General features: G+C 50.7%; 1 protein-coding gene across 5 annotated transcripts in view; it reads left to right on the top strand.

Annotated features, from left to right (window-relative positions):
• IQSEC1 (IQ motif and Sec7 domain ArfGEF 1) overlaps positions 1 to 23,807 on the top strand; it is a 128,201-nt gene that overhangs the window by 10,165 nt on the left and 94,229 nt on the right. Inside the window, exon 1 of one of the 5 annotated variants that reach the window (XM_030926982.1) lies at positions 18,816 to 18,837. The exons of the other annotated variants lie outside the window; for them this stretch is intronic. The gene's annotated coding sequence lies outside the window, so the exon portion shown is untranslated. Of the gene's footprint in view, positions 1 to 18,815; positions 18,838 to 23,807 lie in introns of those variants that run through there. 5 annotated transcript variants of the gene reach the window in all.

Here is a 23,807-nt window from a genome sequence, read left to right on the forward strand (position 1 = left end):
AGAGGGTAACTAGCTTCAGGAATGGCTGAATCGCAGCGTTCATTTATGCATTTGGACTCTTCAGCTCTTAGCTCTGCTTTCCTCCCTACTGTCTTCACTGTGAGGCAGGCCCTCTCCATGCGGGCATCCCTGGCTCTGTGCCCGGCATGTAGCAAGTGCTCAGAAAACATTAGACATTTCCTTTCATTCGGTCGTCGCCAGCCCTGTGACAGGCCAGCTGCAGGGCCCAGGCTGTGGTGAGCAACACATCATTTCTGTCTTGGGGATGTTCACAGTACTCTGTGGGAGAAGGGACTAGAAAAGAGGAAATGACTACACAGGGCATTCAGGGCTGAGAAGGGGGTGAGCTCTGAGGCCTGTGGGAGCCCAGAGGAGGGACAATGGAGTTTTTATCTGAAGGGGTTCCCCGAAGGCTTCCTGGAGGAGGTGGCAGATGAGCTAGATTTTAGGAACAATGGAGGAGGTGGCCTGGTGAGTGGCAACTGAGGGAGCAGGGGCCTAGGGTCGGGTTCAGGACTCATACCCAGTGGGGCTGACCTGGCTGTGCTAGGTTCTTGGAAGTCCTGGCTGAACTCAGAGAATTGGTTCTTGGGCCGTGCTGGGGGTGGAGGCGAGTAAGCCTACGTGTAGGTGAAAGGTAGCCCCAGCAGCAAGGCTGTAAGGAAAAGAGAGAATGAGCACTTAGTGAACACCTACTGTGTGCCACATACCCTCCATATGTTGCCTTATTCTGGCCACTCCACAGCCTCTGGTGGTGCCTCATGCCCACTTTGCAGAGAATGAGCCAGAGGTTCTGGTCAGGTGCTGGAACAAACCACCCTTCTAAGTGAGTGCAGGAAACCATTTCCCCCATGAACTTAGAATTTGAGACTCACTCATTGGCCAGGCCGTCTAGAGGCTGCTGGGATGCTACCCATGGCATGGCAGGGACAGATGGGGAAGTCACCGTGTTCAAAACAGTCATGTGTTGAAACACCTCCCCAGCCTCTGATCTACCGGTAGTGGCAGCGGAAGCAAATAGCAAATCTGAAACCTGATGCCTACAAAACAGGAGTGTGAAGTGTGACACCAGAGGCCCCCACACAGAAGTGGGTGTGGACGGCCACCTGCCTGTGAGCAACCAGGGGAAGCCAGCTTGGTGCTGAGTTGACACAGTGAATGTTAAAAAGACTTCTAAGCTGGTCCCAGTGTATTCACACATAGTTGAGAAAGGCCAGGGAGGATAACAAGGGCTAGATTATAGGGTCAGCTCCCTAGAGTTGCTGTAACCCCCTGGGCAGCTCCCTTTACTTCTCTGAGCTTCAGTGACTTCCTCTGTAAGTGAGGATAACATTTCCCAGAGTGAGGATTAAATAACACCATACATGGACATGCCCATAGTCGATGACCTAGCAATGGCTTAATGAGTATCAGTGATGATTATCCCCAAGTAAAATAAATTTGAATTTAAAATTTTAAAAATGGTCATTTTTGCATCCATGGACTTGAGCCAAATGGGAAATGGTTTGGTTCAGCCTCTAAGCCCCTACGGGTAGGCACTAGGTCTTTCAGCCCTGTGTCTGCTGGTACGCCTGGGGTTCAGGAAATGCACATGGTGTGTTAAAACCAAGTTTGAATTTGTCAAATCCCAAGTCAGTCCAGGATGTTCATTTCTTAAATGATACAGTGAGACAAAGTTTTTTGAAGATGAAAAAGAAAAACAAAGTGAATTTCACTCTGGGGAAATAAGCAGAGTGATGGAGGTAGATGCCACTGACAGAGTGGAGGAAGCGTGGGGAGGCTTCCAGGAGGAGGCAAGCTCTAGTCAGCAGGCACCGGTCAAGTGGGGAGTGGAGGAGAGTTTGGGTAGAAACTGTAGGTCGAGTCCCCATGGTGTGTTTGGGAAACAGCAGTCTTGGGTGATATCTGTCTGGGAGGGATGAGGGCCAGAGTTCAGGACAAAAAGGAAGGCAAGTGAGACCCAGAGCCCAGGGTGCTGGCCTCTCCCTGCAGGCACAGAGGAGCTGCCAGGAGCTTTTGAGCAGGGATTTTTATTAACCAGTATTTGGTTGATTAAAAAAAAGAGGTACCTCAGACTGGCTTGACTGGCTTAAGGCAAAGGCTGAATTTATTGCCTTCTGTTTCTGAAACAGACAGGACTTCAGGTACAGTTGGATTTGGGGGCTCAAACCATGACTACAGACACCGGCCTCTTTTTCTCTTCTTCCATCTCTTTGACTTCATTCCCAGACAGCCTTTCTGCCCAGATGGCCTCCACAGCTCCAGGCTGGCAATTGTCATATCCAGGCAGAAACTGTTCTGACAGAATCAACTCTCCCTGGTTAGCTTAGACCACATACCCATCTCTGGACCAGTCACTTGAGCAGGGGGGATGAGCTACTGTCTCTGATAGACCAAGCTTGGTACTGCATTCAGCCCTGGAGGTAGCTCACCCAAATTAGATGGACTGGGAATGGAGGATTGGGTTCCCCAAAGAAAATTGGGGTGTCTTACCAAAAGTGAGAATGGAGGCTGGTCAGGCAGAAACATCCTGCATCCACCACTGCAACCTGCTAAGACTTGTGGGCTGGTCGATCCACTACTGTGATCTGCTAAGACCTGACGGCTGGCCAGTCCACCACTGTGACCTGCTAAGACCTGCCGGCTGGCCAGTCCACCACTATGACCTGCTAAGTCCTGCCAGCTGGCCAGTCCACCACTATGACCTGCTAAGACCTGCCGGCTGGCCAGTCCACCGCTGTGACCTGCTAAGACCTGCCGGCTGGCCAGTTCACCGCTGTGACCTGCTAAGACCTGACGGCTGGCCAGCTGAGCCATGTGATCTGCCATACATCATCCCTTCGGGTCAGCCCCATGAGGTAGAGTTTGTTATGATCCTTGTTTTGCAGATGAGAAAACTGAGGCTTAGAGCGACACAGTCACTTGCCAAAGGTCACACGGTTAGTAAATGTCCTCAAATCCCAAATCAGCTTGACCTGAAGCCCAGAATCTTAACCATGTGCTCCACTGCCTTACAGCAATCAGCGAAGGATGATGCCTAGGCAGCTTGGATGGAGGATAGGCTGGCAGAGGAGACTGGAGGCAGAGGATGGGAGTAGGAGGCAGGTGCCACACTGGCAGAGAGGAGGGATCCTAAGACATAGAGCTGTGGTGTGCTGAGGCCTGGCTCTCAACGCACTGTCAGTTTCACTTTTGTTGTTGTTTCCTTATATAGATAAGATAGCTGATATCTAATCAGCAAAGTACACACACACACACACACACACGTATATATACACACATACTAATTATTATGCTTACTGGTTTCTGCTTGGGGTGATCTTGGCAGGAGGATGTGAGGGATGAGGGTCCTGAGCCTGGAAGCTGGAGTTACGCTTGGGCTGAGGACACCTGGGGCATTTCTGGGGGAGTTTCCCGGGGAAGTGGTCAAAGGGAGTTGGCCGCCCACCTGGCTCAGGGCCAGGGCAGAGAGCAGATAGGATGGGGAAACAGCCACTCTGCACTTCCCTTTTCAGCCCTAAGGCTTCTCAGGCAAGGTCCCGCCTCCGTGATGACATTACAGCATGTCAGAAATCAGCCTGCCCACACCCTCACGACACAAAGGGGAAGTCAAGACAGCAGGCCACTTTAGCTTCACCGCCACCACATGGAGAGGTGTGGCAGTCTGGGCACCCATCCTGGATTGGCTGTCGCCACACTGTGTGACCTAGGGCGAGTCACCAGGCCTCTCTGGGCCTCAGTTTGACATCTGCAAAATAGACCTATGAAGACAGAGCAGGCACATGAACAAACCTTTGCGAGTGACCTGACCCAGTGCCAGGCACTTCACGGGCTGTCAGGATTCCTTCCCTGTGTGGTGATCTCTCGGAATCACAGCCTTGGAACCCTGGAGGGGAGAAGGGCTGTCGATCTCAGAAAGGCAGGCCAAGACCCAGCTTTGCGGTAATACAAGCCACGTGGCCTTGCGCAAGTCACTTCACTTCTCTGGGCCTCCATTGCCTTATCTGGAAAATGGCTTAATAACTACCCCCTCATGCACGAATGAGAGGGTTAACCAAAAGGTTAGCCCCGGATGGGTTTTGCTGGCGCATCTGGTTCCCACTGGGTTAGCCAGATAGCCCCTCCTCTGTGAGCTTGGCTCCTGCCCTGGAGCCAGATCAACAGCGTTGTTCTACCAATAATTCAACCAACTAACATCGACTGTGTGCCCAGCACCGCTCAAAGCAGCGAGGACACCAGTGTGAGACCCCCTCCCTCACAGAGCTGGCATTTGGGGGTTGAGGGAGACAGACAGGTGACAAGTAAACAAACAAACAAGAGCATTTCCAACATCACAGTCACAAAAACGAAGCAGGAGGCTGCGGTGGGGAGCTACTTGGTGCTGGTCAGTAAGGGCCTCCCTGAAGAGGGGACCTTAGGGCAAGAAGGAGGTGGCCAGCAAAGATGGGGACTGGCCTGGTGGCAGAGAAAAGAGGAGTGTGGACAGCCCTCTGGGGATTCAGGCTCAAAGGACAGAGGGTTTGGAGGCTAATGGCAGCACCCTCAGAGAGGACGTCTGGGCAGGCGTGGACAGTGGACAGCCTGACGGTCGCTGGTGGAGGATGCTTACCTCATTCCCTAGACATTTGCTGGAGGAAGAGTCAGTTGAGGCTCACCTCTGAGCTTCGATGCGGGAGGGAGAGGTGTCCAGCTTGGCCTCAGACTGAGGGTGACAAGGTGGTGATGGTAGTGGACGGGCATAGCCAGGAGAGGCATCTACGTTCAGTACCAAACTTCAGAACTGCTAAGAAGTACCTAAGTAACCCCGTTTCATCTTTAGGTAAAGACACTCAGAAGGCCAGGCACCAGGCCCCTCCTTGGGGTTCCTGGGGTGGGCTTATGGATGGGTAGTTCCTCTGCTCTCTCACCTGTCTTCCTAGAGGAGTGCAGGCTTAGAAGGTCAGAGCTGCAAGGACTTTGAGAAATCACCAAGCTGTCCTCCCATAGGACAGGGAATTCTGTGACCTTGGTCTGGGGAAGGGTGGGCTCCATTGGCAAGCTGGACGTGCTGGGGGCTCTGGACTCTGGGGTGGGGTATGGGTGGGGCCCCAGAGACAGGGAGGGATGGCTGGACTCAGCCCCAAACTTCCAACAGCCAAGAATTACGCTTCATCTGCAAGCACAGAAACCTCAGATAGACTCAGAAGGGAGGGGTGGGTGGCCTGTGGAGGCTTTAGAGCGTCAGCAAAGAAAACATGGGATGTTTTTCAAGTATAGAATGAGTGATAAGCTCTAATGTGTGTATGAGGATGTTCCCAACTATGACATCATTCCATTCTCACAATAAATCCTGTCCAACAGGAATATCTGCCCTATCTTGCAGAGGGGAAACTGAGGCAAGCCAAGTGACTCGCACAAGTTCCTTGCCAGCCAGAAAGTGACAGCATCAGAATTGAGACCTAGAATGAAGCTTTCCTTAGAGACATGGAGGGTGGACCAGTGCAGTGGGTGGGGCAGGTAGAGAGCCAGGCTGGTCTCTGCCCTCCTCCCAGGGGCAGCTGGGCCGACAGCTCAGTCCTCTGGATGATTAGAACGGCCGGCAGGCCATTTACAGAGCCAGCCCCACCTGCTCTGTCTGGATCCTGCATACCAGCTGGAGACAGAGTCCTTACTACAGCTCCCCTGACCCTCTTCCTACAGGCTCTGTCCCCCCACCCTCACTGCCTTGGTCTCTGTCTGCATGAAGACACATGATTCCCTCCCCACAGTCTCATGCAGCCCCCGCAGCTTCCTCTCCTGCACTCCACCCTTGTGAATTAGGGGCGCCCCTACTACTGCAAGGATGGGGGCCAAAAAATCCTGGAGGAGGACAAAGCCTAGCAAAAGTGACTTTGGACAAGTGTCTTCTGCTCTTGAATCTGTTTCCTCATCCATAAAATGGGGAGAGAAATACCCGCCGGTAGCAGGGCTTTGTGATTTTGACTGCAAATATGTCCGGAGAGGCCAGGCTGCAGGGGCTCTGCCAGTCAGAGCCTGGCCCAGAGCACAGACCCCAGGCATCTCCCAAAGACGGCCTGTCTCTGGGCTCCACGTGGGTCTGTGTTCTGTTTAAATGATAGAGTTCCCTAGCGGCCCATGGAGACTGTTCATGCCCCTGCCCCTGGGCCCAGGAAGTGCTGCAGGGTGTGCTGCTGCCTCCTGGGGCCGTGGGTGGGCCCTGAGCTGCAACACCAGCTGGCAGTCTCTAGAGTGGGGGCTGTGTGCGTGTGTGTTTCAGTTAGATTTTGCTGTGTAACAAACTACACAGAACATAGTGTCTTAAAACATTGGTGACTTATGATTTTGCGTGATTGTGTGTTTGGAAGATCTGGGCAGTAAGTGCTGGTTGCCTTTGGCTGTGCTCAGCTGGGTTGGAAGTTCCAAGAAGGCCCCACTCCCATGTCTGCCAGTGGATGCTGGCTGTCAGCCAGGCAGCTCAGGCCCCTCCAGGTGCCCCCGGGCTCCTCCACATGCCCCCACCACAGTGGTAGACCAGCCTCCTCACATGGGGGTCCCCTTAGTTCCCTCCACATGGCCCCCACAATGGCAGACAAGCCTCTCACATTGGGGTCCCTTCAGTTCCCTCCATGTACCCCAATCACACCTTCTACACATGGCATCTGAGGCTGCCCTCCCAGAGTGGATCAGAAGCCGCGAGGCCTCTTGAGGCACAGCCATCACCAATGCCACCTTCTCCTGAAAGGAAAGTCATATGTCCAAGGAGAGGGAAAGCAGCCTCCCGCTCTGGTGGGAGGAGGGGGGACACGTCGCACCTCGGAGAGGCCTGGGTACCAGGATGGGAGGAATTTGTGGTCATATTTGGCAATCATAGGATATATATCATTAGGATTTTGTTGGGCTGTTATTTCACACAGGTTGGGGTGAGGGGAGTAAGCTCTAAAGTCATTATATACAAAGTCAAAAAGTTACTGTCATAAAATTCCCCTTGAAGAGCCCTTAAGTTGCTCATATCGGACAGAGTACCTGGTTTTGTGTGCACTGCCCCGGGCAGTGGCACTCTGTGGGCTATGATGTGTGCAAATGCCTGGGCCGGACCAGGGAGGGAGCTGAGGCTTGTCCAGACACTGCAGCCTTCACCCTGTAAGGGGGACCCTCAAATCCTTGCTGAGAAGGGAGAGGGAGCTAAGCTGGCTGGCTCACCTTCAGGGCCATTTCCATTCCCCATCCCTACGAAGCCTCTAGAGCCAGGCTGCCCAGAACAGTAGCCACTAGCTATAGGTGGCTATTTAAATGTTCACTGATTAAAATTCACAAAATGAAAAACTCAGTCTCCATCGCCCTAACCACATCCTGAGTGCCCAGTGGCCACACAGCTAGCAGGTGGAGAGCCGGCCTCAAAGCCCTCAGCCAGCCCAGCCTGCTGTGAATGTCAGTCCCCTTGTGCAGGCCCCTCCTGCCTGCCTGCCTCCGTGGTCACCCAGCTACATGCTGACTGCCCAGGACTCCCGAGAGACTTAACCTTGGCCCAGCTGCTGCCCTAGAGGACTGCTGGTCTGCTGGGGGCAAGCAGGCTAGTAACACTGGGTGCCTGACTGTGAGTCCCCAGATCCCCTCATCTTCCAGAGCCCTGGGCTGCAGTCTCCACCTGAGGTCCAGCAATACAGGCCTCATCCTCTGATCCTTCCCCCAAGCCATTTGCACTCCCGGGCTTTTCCAGTAAAGAGAAGAGACCTGTTTATCATCAGAAATTATGAGACACCCCCTGCCCTCATGCCTTGCACACCCCCCACACACAAGGGTTAATATCCAAGATTGAAAAACTACAGGATGACAGGAAGCTGTTAAGAACCAATTTTTAGATGACTTTGGAGTCTGTGAATTTTATTTATCAAAGCAGCTTCTATTTTGGTTTGAAAGATGTTCATGTGTGAAACATAGTATTTGTTTGGTCTACCAGCAGTGTTAGCTGCACATATGGGATGAGAGATCCCCTAAAATAATTCAGGGGTTCCCAGCTTGGGAATCCATGTAACCTCCAGGAGCTGGAGTCCCTGAGTGGCCCCAGGAGTCAAGGGCTTAGTGGTGGAGGTAGAGGCTACCTTGTGGATATTTGCGTGGCCAGCACTGTGGCTGGCCTGATGCCAGGTTTTTGGTGGGAGGTGAATTAGTCTCCCATCTTGATATTGCTTCCCTCCATCCCTGCAGTCCTTCACCTGGACAGCCCCCAGCCACCCTCTCTCCCACCCACTCTTGCTGATTCTGTTCTGAGCTTTGCTGGTGGAAAGTGTCCCTGCATAGATGCCCTGTCCCCGCTCTGGGCCTCTCGAGGCCTGTGGGCCCCAGCGATCAAAAGCTCTTTGCTGTGTGGAGGCAGAGTTTGACTTCCTTATAATCCAAGGAGAGGGAGGAGGGAGGCAGAGAGAGTGCACAGAGGTGATTCAGACACAAATCCCTGCCCTCCAAGGCTCCAGATCTGGTGGGAGGCTGGGGCCTGGGTGTAGCTGAGGGGTTTCCACATCGGGTTCCCCCTCCTGCAGAGCGCTACCCTGACTCCCAGCTGCATCTCAACACCTGACGGCAGGGATTTGACTATGTCTGCTTCACAGCCAATTCCCCTTGCACATGGTGGCACCCAGGAAATATTTGTTGGGTAAATGACTGAATGAATGCAAGCTATGGCATATACAGACACGTGTTCTCACCCTGCCCTCTGGCTCTGGCTGTGTCTTCTCTTTGGGGTGCAACAGACATGATGAGCAGGGGCACCCTCTCTAGGAACTCTGTTCACAACTAGCTCAGGGCTTTTTCTCCATTCAAGGTTCATAGATTTCTTCAAGGTCCAAACAATAATTTTTTTAATGTGTGGATTCTTTTAAGAGTTGTAAGTTATTCTGAAGTGATTTCGATCTTAAGAGTTACAACAATAATACAAAATAAAATTCTCCCATGTACTTTTAACCCAAACTCACCACTAATAACATTCCACCAAATTTTGCTTTCTCTTAAAAACCATTTTTCCTCTTAGAAGCATTTGAGACGTCACTGAACATGCCACGTGTAACTTTCACCCCTAAATAATGTTCCAGCACATAATTACTAAGAACAAGGACATTCTCTTACACAACCATGGTCCCGTAGTCAAATTCGGGAAGTTTAACATGGACGTGATACTAGGATCTCATATACAACTAACTTAAAAGTCACATTTCGCCTGTTGTCCTAATAATGTCCTTTTTACCAAGTTTGCCGCCCAATCTAGGATCTTGTGTTACATGTAGTCATCACGTGTTTTCTTAAAGCTTTATCGAGGGATACTTTACGCTATGAAATTCACTCATTTTAAGTGTACATTTCGGTTATTATTACTATATTTACAGAATCCTGTAACCATCACCACAATTTTATTTTTAATCATTTCCATGAGCCTGAAAATAAACCACATACCCATTTTCCCTCACTCCCTTGTGCCATCCCAAGTCCTCAACAACCACTTTTTGTCTCCGTAGATATGTCTTTCTGAGCATTTCATATCCTTTTGGAATCATACAACACGTGTCCTTTTGTGTCTAGCTTTGTTCACTTAGCGTGAGGTTTTTCAAGGTTCATCCATGTTGTAGAATGTATCAGTACTTCATTCCTTTTTTTTTTTTTTTTTTTTTTTTGTAGAGACAGGGTCTCACTTTGTTGCCCAGGCTGGTCTTGAACTCCTGGCCTCATGTGACACTCTTGCCTCAGCATCCCAAAGTGTTGGGCATGAGCCGCTGCGCCTGGCCTTTCATTCCTTTTTACTGCTGAATAATAACATTCCGCTGTATGGATACATCGTAGTTTATCCATTCCCTGGTTGATGGACCTGTGGGTCATTTCTACTTTTTGGCTATTATAAATACTACTACTATGGATATTTGCATACAAGATTTGATGTGGACATATGTTTTCATTTCTCTTTAGTAGAGATACCTAGAAGTGGAATTGCTGGGTCATATAGTAACTCTCTGTTTAACCTTTTAGGAAACGGCCAAACTGTTTTCCAAAGTGGCTGCATCTTTTTGTATTCCCACCAGTGGTGTATGAGGGTTTCCATTTCTCCACATCGTGTCCCACATTTTTCACTGTCTGGCTTTTTGCTGCTAGCTGTCCTAGTGGGTGGGAAGCCACGTCTCATTGTGGCTTTGATTTGCTTCTCGTTGATGTGAAACATCTTTTCATGTGATTATTGGTCATTCATATGTCTCCTTTGATGAAATGTGTATTCAAACCTTTTGCCCATTTAAAAATTGTATTGTCTCCTTGTTATTGAGTCATGAGTTCTTTGCATACTCTACATACAGGTTCCAGTATCAGTTATATAATTTTCTCAGTTTCTCAGTTCCTTTTTTTTTTTTTTGGAAATCAGGTCTCACTCACTCACTCAGGCTGGAGTACAGTGGCGTGATCATGGCTCCCTACAGCCTCGAACTCCTGGGCTCAGGCAGTCCTTCTGCCTCTGCCTCCCAAAGTGCTGGGATTACAGGCATGAGGCTATGCAGAGCCTTATCTTTCCACTTTCTTGATGGTGTCTTTTGAAGTGCAAGTTTTTAATTTTCATGAAGTCCAGTTTATGAATTTTTAATTCTCTTACTTATGCTTTTGGCGTTGTATCTAAGAAATCACTGTATAACCCAAGGTCACCAAGATTTATTCTTATGTTTTTGTCTAAGAGTTTTATAGTGTTAACTCTTTCATTTAGGTCTTTGATCAATTTGAGTTCATTTTTGTGTATGGTGGAAAGCATGGGCCCAAATGTATCCTTTTGTGTATAAATAGTCAGTTGTCTCAGCACTTGTTTTTTTGTTGTCGTTTGCTTTTTTTCCAGACTGAGTCTTGTTGTGTCACCTAGGCTACAGTGCAGTGCCAAGATCTCAGCTCACTGCAACCTCCGCCCCTGGGTTCAAGCGATTCTCCTGCCTCAGCCTCCCAAGTAGCTGAGATTACAGATGCACACCACCATGCCTGGCTGATTTTTATATTTTTAGTAGAGATGGGTTCTCACCCTGTTGGCCAGACTGGTCTGGAACTCCTGACCTCAGGTGACCCGCCCACCTTGGCCTCCCAATGTGCTGGGATTACAGGAGCGAGCTATCGCACTCAACCAGCACTACTTGTTAAAGAAATGATTGTTTCCAATGAATTGTCTTGGCACCTTGTCAAAAATCATTTGACAATAAATTTTTATTATTTATTATTATTTTTGACCATTCCAGCTAAGGCCAAGACAATACATTTTTAAACATCATTTTCGTGAAGACGAAAACTCCTTCCCCATTTTAACAAAAGCATGCTCCAGGTCATCTGGACGACCTTCTACCAACTGAGCTCTGTTGCCTGATGTCCGTGGCTGCCTTTTCTTATGAACATGTGGTCATCACAGGACCTTCCAGTGTAGCAGTGTTTACCATTGGATGCAGTGTTTCTTAAAGTGGGGCCTGATGGAGCTCAGGAACCATATTCTTAGAGTTCCATCAGTTCTTAAGTTTGAGAAGCCCCTAATATAGAGCCATTTCTCAGATAGAAGGGTAGAATTCCAGATAGGGAGCATGAAATGTCCAACTTCATGCATCTATCAAGTGCCCACAAGCCAGCACAGGCAGTGTGGGGTAATGATAAGAATTCACTTAGGATCGGGCATGGTGGCTCATGTCTGTAATCCCAACACTTTGGGAGGCTGAGGTGGGTGGATCACTTGAAGCCAGGACTTCGAGACCAGCCTGGCCAACATGGCGAAACCCCATCTCTACTAAAAATTAAAAAAAAAAAAAAAAAAAAAAGCTGAGCATTGTGGCAAGCACCTGTAATCCCAGCTACTTGGGAGGCCTGAGGCAGGAGAATTGCTTGAACCCAGGAAGCGGAGATTGCAGTGAGCCAAAGTCAAGCCACTGTACTCCAGCCTGGGTGACAGCACATGCCTCTGTCTCAAAAAAAAAAAAAAAAAAAAGACTCACGTGGGTAAGCTACTCCCCCTTCCTGAGCCTCTGTTTTCCTAACTGTAAAATGGAGGGCACACCACCCATCTCAAAGAATCTGCAGGAATAGAGATAGTTTGGATAAAGTATCTGGCACAGTGCTGTCTGATACAAAGTGGGTACCAGTTCATGGAAGTTGTGTTTATTGCAAGCCTGGGGCTGTGCCCACTACCTGGCCCTCCTTCTACCCCTCCGCTCCACAGTGCCTACTCTCCCCAGCAGAGCAGCCCTTGAGGACTGGCTCCTGGCTCCAGCCTTCCCTCTGCCGCATATACCTCACCTGTTCCCATCACCTGTCTGCTTACAGGGCACAGCTCTGTAGCAGGCCCTGTGCTGGTCCTAGAAAAGCAGTGATGAAGCAGACTCCATTCCTGCTTTCAGAGACCTTCTGGGCAGGTGGATAGAACCATTAGCTGATGACCACAGAACAGTGTGGTAGCTGTTATTTTTATTAATAATAGCTAACATTTATAGAATTTCTGCTCTGTGCCTGGCCCCACTGTCTCAAGATGTACAGGACACTGTGGGAGCCGAGAAGATGATGTCTAGAGGAGGTGACATTTTTAGAGCTGGATTTAAAGGATGAGTTTGAACTTTAGCTAATATACAAAGAGACATGAGCATTCTAGGAATTTTTGCCCATTTGATGGATGAAAATGATAATCTCATCAGTATGATTTGTGTTTCTATGTAAGGTTGTACATCTTTTTGAATGTTTACAGGCCATTTGTATTTCTTTTTCACTGAACTACCTGGTCAAATTGATTGGACATTTTTATTTTGAGTTGTTCATGTTTTTTTTTTTATTGATTTGGAATAGCTCTTTATATATGGAGGAAACCAAGGGAATAGTATGTGCTAATATACATTGATATGAAATAGTACAGTGTGCTTGAAAAGCATAAAGTTTAGCCTAATTTTGAGAGACATAGCTGAAGATAGAGCTGAGCAGGGAGGCAAATGCTAGTTCCTAAGGAGCTTGGACTTTATTACACAGGTCATAGGAGCTACAGAAGCATTTAGAGCAGGGAAGGGATAGGATTGAATGTGTATTATTGAAAATTGCTTTGATAAGGGACAATAATGGACAGAGTGAAGAGCTAGAAGGGACAAATTGAGTCCAGAAAGTACAGGAGCTTGAATGTCCCCTGAAGAGTGTCTACCTGGTTTGGTGGGCAGTAGGGAGTCACAGAAGGTTCTGGGTGATGACCGATAGTGAACTGCAGAGACAATGGGGACTGAGAGTTGCCTGCTACACTTCCTGCTTTGTGGACAGCTATGAAGTGGAGGGGCGGGATAGAGGCCAAGGCTAATATCTGGGTGGGGTGAGTGGTTTTGTTTCCCAACATGACTCTTTGTTCCCCTAGATGTCCCCGCCCCACGTGAGTGCCCAGTGCTGTGTCATCTGTCCCTACACCACAGGACTGACCTCCAACCCAGACAGACGAGACCATTGCCAGGGGTAACCGATAGAGGAAATATGAACTAAGAGTTTCCAGGCAGGGCACTGGGAATGGGGGAATGAAGAAGGAACAGCACACTGCCGAGCTGGGAGGGATTTTAGAAGTCATGCAAGGCAGCTTACCCTCAGCCCTGCTCCCATGAGCCCAAGGACAGGGAGTCCCTACCTCCCCAGCAGCCATTCCATATCTAGGTGGCTCTTCCAGGGAGAAGGCTCTGGAGCTGGTATGGCATCAGAGCTGTAAGGAGTCTTAGCACTCGTCTTATGCTTCTTGATAGAGGGGACCTTGAGGCTCAGAAGGGACACCTGCCTTCCTGAAGTCATATAGGGAGTCATCCTGAGTGGCACAGCAGGCTCTAGAAATCGGGCTTCTCAGCTCCCTGCTCAGAAATTACTTTTAAACATAATCTTTTACAAACAGTAACACATGCATATAGTAATACATGCAAAAAATACTTAAATGAAACATTTCAGTGAAAAGCCAGTCTCCTTTCCACTCCATCCCCCAGGGCACGAAGACGTCTAGGGGGACAAAGCTTCATGTTGGGAAACAAAAACACTCAACCTACCCAGAGATCAGCCTTGGCCTTGATCCTGCCCCCCTCCCCCAACTTTATAGCTGCCTGCAAAGCAGGAAGTGTAGCAAGCAGCTCTCCATCCCCACTGTCCCTACAGTTCCCCCCCCCCACCGCCCGGTCATCACCCAGAACCTTCCCCGGGGCATGGCAACATGGCGAAACCATGTACCAGTTTCTTGAGCATCCTTGTCAGAGACAACATATGCAGGTACCAGCAGATATTCTCTACCCCCTCCTTTTTTTAATACCAGATTTTTATTTTTATTTAAAAAAAAAAAATTAAGAGGGAGTCTTGCTACATTAACCCAGGCTGCTCTTGAACTCTTGGCCTCAAGTGGTCCTCCCACTTCATCGTCCTGAGCAGCTGGGATTACAGGCAAGAGTTACCACACCTGGCTTACTCCCTCTTTCTTACATAAAAAGTAACACACCCTACACCCTTTATTGCACCTACCAAAATATCTTGGGGATTATCCCTTATCATATCAGTCCATGTAGAAATGCCACTTTTTTGTTGTTGTTGTTTTTGTCTTGTTTTGTTGTTTGTTTTTTTGAGGCAAGGTCTCACTCTGTCACCCAAACTGGAGTGTGGTGGAGTGATCACAGCTTAGTGCAACCTCAGTCTCCCCTGGCTCAGGTGATCCTCCCAGTTCAGCCTCCTAAGTAGCTAGAATTACAGGCGCATGCCACCATACCCAGCTAATTTTTGTATTTTTTAGTAGAGATGGGGTTTCGCCATGTTGCCTAGGCTGGTCTTGAACTCCTAGCCTCAAGTGATCCATCTGCCTTGGCCTCCCAAAGTGCTGGAATTACAGGTATGAGCCACTGTGCCTGGCCCTAGAGCTGCCACATTCTTTTTGATGGCTATATAGGTTTCCATCACATGGATGTGTCTTAATTATAATCTGTTTAACAAGTCCCTCACTGGTAGGCTTTAAGGAACAAGAATACTTCAATAATTTTTATTCACTTTAAAAACATTTATAGTAATGTGCATTATGACATTTCGGTCAATGACATACCACATATACACGATGGTGGTCCCATAAGATGATAATACAATATTTTTACTGTACCTTTTCTATGTTATGTTTAGATACACAAATATCTACTACCTGGACAAAATAATTGGACATTTTCATTTTGAGTTGTTCATGTTTTTTCTTATTGATTTGGAATAACTATATATGGAGGAAACCAAGGGAATAATTGTGACTAGTTGCCTGCAGTGTTCAGTACAGTCACATGCTGAACAGCTTTGTAGCCTAGGAAGACTAGGCCATACCATATAGCCTAGGTGTATAGTAGGCTGTGCCATCTAGGTTGTGTAAGGACACTCTACGAAGTTTCACAATGATGAAATCACCTAAGGACACATTTCTCAGAATGTATCCCCATCATTAAGTGCTGCAAACCTGATTGTTTAAATATAAAGATATGTCAAGAAAAAACTTCAGTTGGCCCATGAGCTTGTGTCCAGATAATCCCTGTTGACCTTTTAAAAATCAATTAATACAAAAAAATATACAATGAAAAGTAAAAGCGCCTCACATATCCATTCCATGCACCCCTCAGTCCTCCCAAAAGGTATCCATCAATAAGAGTTTCTTTGTTTCGGCATATTTGTGTCCTTTGGGAAAATTAGGAAATTCCCACACACATCTACAGAGAGCCTTTTAAGTTGTACACAAAAGAGATCATGATGTACAGTCTTCTGTTCCTTGAATTTTTCACTAGAAATATGACCTGGAGATCTGTCCATCCTAGGACAAAGTCCCAGCAATGGGTATCTTATTGAAGTTACTCCCTCTCCTACTGCTGGACTGAAAGCGGCTCTTTTCTTTCGTTGTTTACTGGTACACATAGTGCTGTGTTGTCTGTCCTTGCATTTTTATATTAGCGTGCTGTAGTAGCTTCGCCATACCCTTCCCGATTGGTTGCACCATCTGGCACATCACTGTACAGCATTTTTGAGAGTGATCATTTCTTCCCACCTTTTGCAGCAAAAGTATTAGCAAACTTGCTCGTTTTTGCCAACTTGGTAGATAAAAAATGGCAACCATGTTGTGCTTTGATTTGTATGTCTTTAATATACATTTAATTACAAGTGAGATTGAAGATCTTTCCATAGCTGCTTGTTCATATCCTTTGCTCTTTTTCCTAATGAGTTAGTCATCTTTTTCCTATCAATTTGAAAGGCCTGTTTATGTATTAGGGAAATTAACTTTCATCTCATTTTCCTCAATTAAATTCTGTCATATGTGCTGCAGACATTTTTTTTAGTTTACCATTTGTCTTTTTTACTTTGTTTATGGTATTTTTATTCCATTTACATAGTTTTAATTTTTATGCAGTTAAATGTTCGACATCTTCCTTCACGGCTCCTGGGAATGAAAATATTTACACAGTGCATTTTGTGCAGGCTTTCCACACATTATCATAGTTAATTCTCATAGCAGCCTTTGAAGCAAGACAGGGTGGGAATTTTTAGCTTCAGTTCCATTTTAAGGATGAGTTCAAATGAGCCTCAGAAAAGTCATGGGACTTGCCCAGGTCCAACAGATTCTGAAACTTTTGTCATTCTCACTTCCTCACCTGCCTTCCAACCAGCCAGGTGACCTACTCCTGGCACTGATAACAAAAGAATATGGCTTCTCAGGGACTGCGTTTTTAAATTATTAAAACTATAAGCATCTTATCTTCCCTTAACTGCCCTTTAAAAAACAAAAAGTGTTTTTAAGAGAAAAGTCTTGCTCTGTCGCCCAGGCTGGAGTGCAGTGGTGCACTGATAGCTCACGATAACCTTGAACTCCTGGGCTTAAGCAATCCTCTTGCCTGAGCCTCCCGAGTAGCTGGAACCACAGGTGTGCATTACCATGTCTGGTTAATTTATTTTTGAGATGGAGTCTCACTATGTTGCCCAGGCTAGCCTCAAACTCTTGGCTTCAAGTGATCCTTCCACCTCAGCCTCCCAAAGCACTGGGATTACAGGCATGAGCCACCACGCCTAGCCCTTAAAAATATTGTTTAAACCTCCAATAATATGGAAGGGTAGAATATGCAGTGGGGATGGGACTCACATTTCAGCCCACAAGCCCATCCCTGGGGGATCCACTGTCCAGTTGGCTGTGAGCACTGATAAGAAGCCATGGGCTCTTGCCACCAGGCAGGAAGACCCACCAGGAGCTGGGCCGTTCCTTATTCGTCTCTGTCACCAGTGCCTTGGGCATTCTAGGGACAACTTAGATGCTCAATAAATTCTTCAAGAGTGGCGAGTGGGGGAGTCAGGCACACTGCTTAGACTCTACAGCTTCGCAGGTGGGTGTTCAAATCCCAGCTCACCCCTTAGAAGCTGTGTGAATGTGGGCAGATGACTTTACCTCTCTGCCTCAGTGTCCTTGTCTGTAAAATTGAGATACTAGTTTCTGCCTCAAGTAAATGAATAATCCTCCTCCAGTGCTGAACAGTGCCTACATCTCACTTCTGATCCACCTGTGCCTTTCTGGATCCATTTGCCCACTCTCACCTGGCCCGGATGTCCAGGGTCATGAGATATCAGAGGTGAAAACCAGGGTCCCTCCTTCTGTCCTTTCCTCCCAGAAGTTCAGAGGGGGAAACGTCTTGCCCGAGGTCACACAGCCCCTGGTGGCAGGACCCACAGAGCTGGGTCTCCTGACTCATGACATCACTCGCTCAGCTTCTCTGGCTGGGCCCTGGCTGCCCCGTCCCTTCGGTCTCCGGTCTCGCCGCCTCCAGGCACCAGGGGGCGCCTCGTCCCAATCGCAGCCCGCAACCTGACGCCCGCGGTCCAGACCCGCGGGGTTCCGGCTGCCGCGGAGAGGCTGCCGCTCCCGGCCCGGCGTTCAGGGCTTCCGGAGCACCTCTGCCCCGCGACCCGCCCTTCAGGGCACTCGCGCGTCCTCGCTTTCTCCTTAGGTGCACCCCTGCGGGCGCGCTCCCGCCCCTATCCCTTCCAGGCCCAGCCTCTATCTGCGCCACTTCTTCCCCGTCTTTGGGTTCCCTTCCGATTGTGCGCACCCCATTCTCTGTAACAGTCGCCAGACCACCAGGGCCCGTCCCAGCATCCAAGGCGAGGTCGGCTGCGGGATGGGGGCAGCACCGGCAGGCCCAGGTCCCCACCCCGTCCCCAAACAGTCAGGAGCGCGTGTCTTGGAGGGGACGCACAGGAGCATGGTGCAGCTGTGCGCCTCTGGGCCAGTGGCTTCCCTGCTCTGGGCCTCAGTGTTCCCTTCTGCGAATTGGGGACGGCGGCGGGGGTGGGGCGTTGTCGGCCGGGGCTGCAGCTCTCCCTGGGAGGACCCGGGGGACTTGGCCTGAGGTGCGTTTGCTCACTGTTTATTGGGGGTCTGGGGTAGTCTGAGGGAAATGCCGGGGGTCGCAGTGCCCCCTGCTCCGCGCCTGGACTCTGCGTATCCCGCTCTCCAGGTCCATCCGCAAAAGCGGCTGCACCGACCTGAGCGGCCTCCACTCGCCCAGGCTCGGGTGACGTCGGCGGCCGGGGCGGCAACGTCCTCCCCGCCCCCCAGCACGGCCGCGCACGCACACACACCTTCCGAGGGGGGAAACTGAGGCTAGGCGCGGCAAGGCCACCTGCCAAGGTCACGGCGCACGGACGGTGGGGCGGGCAGGAGGGCGGCGCGCTGGGAGGCCGCCCCGCCGGCGGCGTTGGGATCGGGCTCCGGCTCTGGCTCCCTAGCGCCCGCCCCCGCCCCCCCGCGTCCGGCCACCCGACGCGCTGGGGCCGCGCCCGCCGCGGGGACGGCGCGCGCTCGGCGGCTGCGGGCGGACCCGCAAGGTAGGAGGCGGGCCGGTGGGGGACGCGCGCGGCGGCCGGTGCGATGCGGTGCGGGGCCCCGGGCGGGGGTCGCTGGGGCTGCAGCCGGGAATGCCCTCCGCGGGGAGGCCTGGGCGGCAGCTCCGCCCCCAAGGCCGCGGTTGCACCGACGCGCGGGTGGCTCTCGGGAACCTGGGGCGCGCGGGGATCGCTGCGAGCTTCGTGGAGCGGGGCTCAGGAGGGGATTTCGAGGCCGCAGTTGCGAAGCCCGCACCAGGCTTCGCACCGGGTTGTGGGATTGGGGATCAGCGGCCGCCAAGCTCACGGGAGTGGGGGCCGGGGCGAGCCAGTGCTTTCTGAGCTGGGCTCTGCGGTGTCGCTCTCTGGGACTGGAGCGGTGAGGACGCAGAAGCCCCAACCTCCGCGGCTATGCAGATGGCTTATCTCGAAACCTTGAGAACGCTAAAGGCGCGATCTTGGGGGACGGGCGGGGGGCGGGGTGCTCCATCTCCGCATCAATGCAGTTGGTTGCCTCCCCGAAGCGAGGGTACGTGAATCCAGACCCCGAGGGTCGCCGAGCAAGCATTCCCCAGACCCCGACTCCGCACTACCCTGCTTCTCTTCCCCACCCCCACCCCGCCCCCACCACCGATGCTGCCTCCGGGCGGAGAAATCCCGCCACCGCGTCCAGGGTCCCGAGCCGCGGGCGGGAGGTTGAGGCATCTCAGGAATTCGCTGGGAACCACAAGGACGAGCTTTGGGAGGGAGGGAGAAGCTTTGGCAGGGCTGGAGGGCTGGGTCCAACCTGGCCCTGTCCCTGTCTCCCAACCCCATGTGACCTTGGGCAGCCCCTCCTGCCATTACCACGTGGGGAAGAGACTGGTTCTCAGTCTTGGGGTGGAGGGAGCTCTCCTGGTCAGACCCCCAGGAGAGTTGGCTTAGGGAGCAGTCTTGGGGACCAGAACAGCCTTGGCGACCTCTGGACCCTGACCTATAGGGGGCAGGAGGCAGCAGGGGGATGAGGTGTAATGGGGGTTGTTGTTGGAAACCTGTTCCACCTGCCAGCTGAGGATGGGACACTCCTGGGCCAGGGTCTTAGAGTGTGGGACACCTCCCCTTACCTGCCGCTACAAAACCACCTGCCCTTGGGCTCTAAGCGGGCAGGATGGGTTGGCAGAGGTGAGTTAAGTTTCTCCCCACCTCTAAGAGTCCTGGGGAACTTCCCCTCCCATGTTTCTGTCAGGCAGTTGTCACTTTAAATTGCCAAGCTCTCAACTGTCACAGCTGATCTGTTCCTGGAGTAAAGGGAGCAGAAAGGTGACAATGGGTGTCCCCTCCCCCTGGCCCTGTCCAGGAGATGAGGCTCACAAGGACAGCAGTCGGCTCTGCCTGGTCAGCTTTGTGAGTGTTTCTCTGAGCATGCCCGGTGATCTGTGGTGGGAGGGACCTGTCCTGGACTGGGAGCAGGGGTCTGGTTGTGCACTTTGATGAGCCACTGTTCCATTTTGTGGTCAGGCTCCACTAGACACACTGGCCTGTGCAGCCCCCTCTGAACAACTCTGAATTAAGGTGACACGGGAATTGGCTTTCTGGTCACCCTCTCCTGTTCCCAGTATGGTGCTGAGCTCCTCATTACAGTTGGCAAGATGGCCAGGCTGCTGAAGCCATGCGCGATTAGAGCTCAGAAGCCAGGTTTAAGGGTAAAGAAGAGAAACTGCCTTAGCCGTGCCACCTCCTCCCACCCCCCACCCCCCACAGGAAAAGATAAACTAAGAGGTGACTTGGGGTGGCCACAATGCCCACAGCCCAGCCATTAAGCATCAGTGCTGGAGGGAGCATCCCGGAGCCACCCCACTGTGTTAGAGGTGGAGAACTGAGGCCAGAGAGAGGCAGGGACATGTCCAAGGTCACACAGCATATTCAGAGCCGAGGGGCTCTGTCCCCAGCTCTCCAGCAACCCAGTCATCCTGAGAGAGCTGCTTCCTGGGGAATGCTCGGAGGACTCGGTGTCCCCTCAGAGGTCTCTGCAGTGAAGGGACAAGGGAGGGGGCCTGTGCTCACCTCTGCAGGGGACTGTCTCCTGCACGGTTTGCAAACATTAGGTAATCTTGGGTCTTGTGACTGGAGTTGCCACTCTTTCAAGGCTGCTTAAAGGGCCATGGTAGCTCGCCCTTCCAGCCACTGTGCTGACCAGCCTGCCCTGCCCTGCCTGTCCCATGCCTGCTGTCCCCACACCACCACCCTTGGTTTTAGTCATGCTCCCTTCCCCATCGTCCAGAGGGGAGTGCCGAGACCACGCCAGAAGAACTGGGACCATTTGTGTCCCCAGCTTTCCTGCACACAGTTTCAGCCATTGGTATAGGGGGTGGACCTAAGCACCTAAGTGTCCCCAGTCAAGAACACAGCCATCCTTTGTTCTTGTAGGAAACTGCCCACCTCTGGGCTATGCAAGCTGGAGCTGCCTTTGTGCTGGTCAGGGAGTCTGAATCTGGCCTCTGGTGGGAGAGTTGGCCAGAGCCCTCATCACTCCCCCTGCCCCTCATAATTAGGTGGGTGGGGAGTGGAGGGCTGCTCATTCCTATTAGGAAGTGTTTCTCGAGTGCAAGAGGCTGGCAAAAGCCCATTCTGTTGATGAGGTCCTTGTGGACTGGGGTCCCACCCACCGCCGTAGCTCAGACCAGCATTCATTACCACCATGCAATGAGATGCAAACCTGCTTGTGGGAGCAGCGTTTTCTGGAGCCCCCTACCTTTCCACTGGGCCCCGCCTTGCCCTGCTTTGGCTCCTGTGGGTATGAACACTCCACCCCTGCCACCTGGCAAACTCCATTCATCCTCCATCATCCTCATCCATGATACCTCTTTGGCAAAGCCTGCCCTGAGTCCCTGAATCTTCCCTGCAGGGATACCATTATCACTGAACAGAAGGGCGGTGTAAAGCGGGGTGCAGGTAGGGACTGACTTTAGACCCCTGGTCATACACCAGTCTTCCAGACTCCCTCTCACCGCCTGCCTCGGGGCTATTCAGTGGGGCCATCATAGCAAGCGTCAGCTTGGAAAAGCAGGAAGCAGGCTGCTAAATTCTCAGTGACTTAGAGAACTGTGACTCAGAACTGTGTATATGGCTTTCTAATCCAGCAGGATTGCAGTGCAAACCCAGTGAGCATTTTTTTCTAAGCATCTACTCCATGCTGGACCCGATCACAGGGGCTTTCACATGTATTTCCCATTTCATCTGCGAAACCACAAACCCATCATTCCCTTGTATGATGGTTCTCAAAGCATAATATTAAAACAGCGTCAATCCCACAGGCCAGCTGGAATGATGTAGGATGCAGCACCCTGTCGATTGTCCTTTCAGCATTGCTCGGTTGCCCCAGAGCCCCAGCAGTTTACCAGTCTGTGTACCCAGACACCCTCAGGGTGGCATTCCTCTGGGAAGGGCTTCAGACTCAAGTGCACAGAGTCCAAGCTGACCCAAATAAATCTCTGCGTGCTGTGTGTGACAGCACAGAAAGCTGGCTGTGGGGGCTAATGACCTCTGTACACACAGCTTAGGCCTTACCTGCTGTCTCTTTAGAAGGTAACCCTGGCCTGCGTCATGCCTTATCCGGTTGTGCTTACACAATTTCTTCTTCCAGACTGTGAACTCCCTGAGGGCAGAGTGGGGCCTGAGGCACTACTTCATCCCTAGTGCCAGGGGCTGATATAAGTTCTTGTTGTACCTGACTGAGACTGAGCTGAATCCAAACAAGGAACGGGCTGCCTTAAAAGGCAGTGAGTTCCCCTCACCAAAGGTGTGCAGAGTGAGGCCAGGTGGAGGATTCACAAATTTCAGTTAGCTGAGGTACCCTGAAGGACCATTTTAGCTCCGAGACTCCCAGAGCCAACGATTTATTTTTTGTTTTTTCAATAATCCGAGGACTTGGTGGAAAGCTATCAGGATAGTAATACAGGTTTGTAACAATGCTAGAAGTGCCAATGTGTTTTAATAAAGCCAAGTGCCGAGGAGTACTATGGGAACATTTCATTATTCAGCTCAGCCAGATGCTGAACTAGGACCAGGTTTGGGGCTCATCCAAGTGGCCTGAGGGTTTGGTATAAAAGGAACCAGGAAGAAAATCGAGCGTCTTATGGCTAATCCTTGAACAGCAGCTGGGGTCTCTGTCTGTCATTCCAACTTAGGAGGCCTTTAGGTCAGAGAGCCAGACTCTTTATTACTCTGGACAAGTCCCTTCCCCTCCCTGAGCCAAAGCTTCCCCATCTTTATCATGGGGGACCTAATCCCTACCCACTTCCTTACTGGGGGCTGAGAGTTTGGAAGAGACTGGAAAACACTTTAGAAGTCAGAACCAGCACTCAGGAGGGTTGAGGGCGGGTGAGGACAAGAGGGCCTAAATTCCACAGTTCCTGGTAAGCTTAGGTGTATGGAGTGGTCCAGGGCCAGCCAGCCTTTTGGGGGCTTCAGAGTCATGGATGGGGTTCAGCCTTTCTGTGCTTCCAGTTCAGTGATCCTAGGGGTGCTTGAAGACAGCTGGGCTGGGTTCGAATCCCAGCTGTCAACTTCCTAGCTTTGTGCATGACCTTGGACAAGTCACTAGGCCTCCCTGTTTTCTCCTTGTTCAAATGGGGTGATGATGGTACCCACCTCTTAAGGCAGTTATGAAGATAATTCTGTGAAAGTGTATCAGTATCATACAGTTGTTTTTTGTTTTCTCCTTTGGGATATCACAGAAGCCACCAGGGATTTCTGGGATCTCAAAGTGCAAATAGAAGCATCAGCTCCATTCATTTACTCATTCAGCAAATATTTATGGAGCACCTACTGTGTGCCAGATTTTGCTTTTGGTGCTGGGATTACCACTGGAGCAAAAGAGACCAAAAACCATGCCCTCTGGGAGCTTTAATTGTAGTGGCAAGAGACCCACAATACGTAAGCCAACAGAATAATTTTGCAGTGCTAAATGCTAAAATCAACCCATCTGCTCCAGT

The sequence above is a fragment of the Rhinopithecus roxellana genome, chromosome 1, assembly GCF_007565055.1.
Source record: "Rhinopithecus roxellana isolate Shanxi Qingling chromosome 1, ASM756505v1, whole genome shotgun sequence".
Lineage (NCBI taxonomy): Eukaryota > Metazoa > Chordata > Mammalia > Primates > Cercopithecidae > Rhinopithecus > Rhinopithecus roxellana.